Consider the following 2,681-nt stretch of genomic DNA (forward strand, 5'->3'; position numbering starts at 1 on the left):
TGAATTTCTCACTACAGTTAATATATCTGCTCACACATATCTCACACTCACATCTCTCCACACTTCTACTCGCTCACTATCTCTATATACTCTACTCTATCACACATCACACACTCTGTTTGTGTGATGGTGTATTGTGATATATATTTTTTTAGTTTGATTTATTTATTTATATTATATTTATATAATTATTATCGTTTGATAGATTTTATTAGTGATATTTTTTTTTATATTTTATATGTGTGTGTGTGTTGAGTTTGTTTTGGATATTTAGTTAGATTATATTTACTTTTTATCTTTATCTATTTCTCTCTATATAGTTATTTTAGGTGGGGATTTTGATTGAGATTGTTTTAGTTTGTTGTGTAGACGTGTGTGGGGTATTGTTTTTGAGTGTGTGTATGGATTTTTATTTTGTGTGTGTGATTGTTAGCGTGATTTGGATAGATATATATAGTTGCATTATGGGTTTGTTTTATAGATGGTGTGTTATTTTTTTTTGTGGGGGTTTTGTTTGTTTGTTTGAGAGTGTGTTTTGTTAGGTTCGTGCTTTTGGATGGCATATGTGTTTATATTTTGTGTGCTTTTTTGTGTCGTGTGAGTGAGTGTTTTAGTGAGTTTGAGTGATTGTTGGGTTGAGTTAGTGTTTTATTGATATTTTTGTTTTTTAATTATATAGGTTTTTATATTTTTTGTGTGTGTGTTTGTGATAGTGTTTTTTTACAGTCATGTAGATATTGTGATTTTTATATTATTTAGTTTTGAGATTTATATTTTTACTTATTGAGATAATCAGTTTGTATTGTCTTATATTTATGTTTAGATATATTTATTGTTTAGTGATTTTTTTGATTTGTCGTGTTTTTTGAGTTATTTATGTTCGTATATAATTTTTTAGGTAGTATATATTTATTTATTTTGATTTATTTATTTTTTTATATTTATTTAGTTTTTGTTATTTTTTATTTATATAGTTTTACATATCACAACAACATCTCTCTCAAATCATCTCACATCAACATTATATATATCATATATATATTATTTATATTTATATATATTTTTTTTTTATATATATAATATATGTAAATATACCTTATATAATTTTTATATTTATATTGTTTTTTGATATTCTATATAGATAGATTGTTAGTTAGATAGTTTTGTGAGTGTGGGTGCGGTGTGTGTGTGTGTGTGTGGGTGTTTTCTTATTATACTATTATATATATTTATATATTTATTATTTATATTATATTTATATATGTGTGGTTGTGTGTGTGTGTTGTGTGTGTGGATGTGTTGTGTGTGTGTGTGTGTGTGTTCATATATATATATATATTTATATATTATTTATAGATATTTATAATATTTATATATATATGTGTGTGTGTGTGTGTGTGTGTGTTTGTGTGTGTGTTGTATATACATTGCTATATATTTATATCTATAATTATATTATATTTATATATTTTTATATATTTACATTTATATTTTTGTATGGTCAGATATATATATTTTTTATATATATATATTTTTATTTATCTATATATATTTATATATATAGATATACATACATACATTATTTTGATATATTGATTAGATTTTGTGTGTGTTGTGTGTGTGGTGTGTGTGTGTGTATTTTTATTTTGAGTTATTTATTCATTTATATATATATTTTTAGATTTATATATATTTATTTATACATTTTTTATTGACATTCATTATTTTTTTTTTTATATATATTTTTTTTTTATATATTTATATATTTATTTTTGTCAAATATTTTTATATTTATATGGTAGATTTTGTGATATATATATAGTTATTTTTTAGTTATATTCTGATAGTTATATATATTTATGTGTTTGGTATGTTATATATATGGATATATTTTTATTTATTGTTTTTTTTTATATATATATTGATAGATAACAACCACTCCACAGATATATATATTTTTATATTATTTATTTATTAATATATATTTTTATATTTTTTTTGTTATATGGTCTGATATTAAATTTATATGATGTATATATTTATATTGAGAATTCTAGTTATATTTAGTTAATTATATACATTACTTACTTTGATATATATATATTATTTTTTTATTTATTTCTCGTGGTTTATATATTATTTATATATATATTGATATATATTTATATAATATATATATACATATATATTTTTTTATGTCATTTATTTTATTTTTTATTTATATTATTTTTTTTTATATATAGCTATATATTTTATATATATAATTTGTATATATTTATATATTTTTATATATTTATATATATCTAATATATTTATATATGTATTTGTTTTATTTATTTTTATAGCTTATAGTGATTTATTTTTTTTATTATTTATTTTTATTTGTATTGTATGTTTGTTAATTTTTTATGTATATATATATATATATATATATTTATATTTATATATATATATATATATTTTTATATATATATATATATACCCATATATATATTTTATATTATATATATATTTATATTTATATTATGTTCATATTTTATAATATATGTGATATATATATATTATTATCTTTTTTTATGTTGGGATTTATATATATATATATATATATATATATATTTTTAATATACTATATATATTTAGTTAGTTTTATATATTTATATTTTATGTGTGTGAGTGTGCGT

Source organism: Penaeus japonicus, unplaced genomic scaffold (assembly GCF_977035675.1).
Source record: "Penaeus japonicus unplaced genomic scaffold, GWHDUDI00000001_assembly GWHDUDI00000022, whole genome shotgun sequence".
Taxonomy (NCBI): Eukaryota; Metazoa; Arthropoda; class Malacostraca; order Decapoda; family Penaeidae; genus Penaeus; species Penaeus japonicus.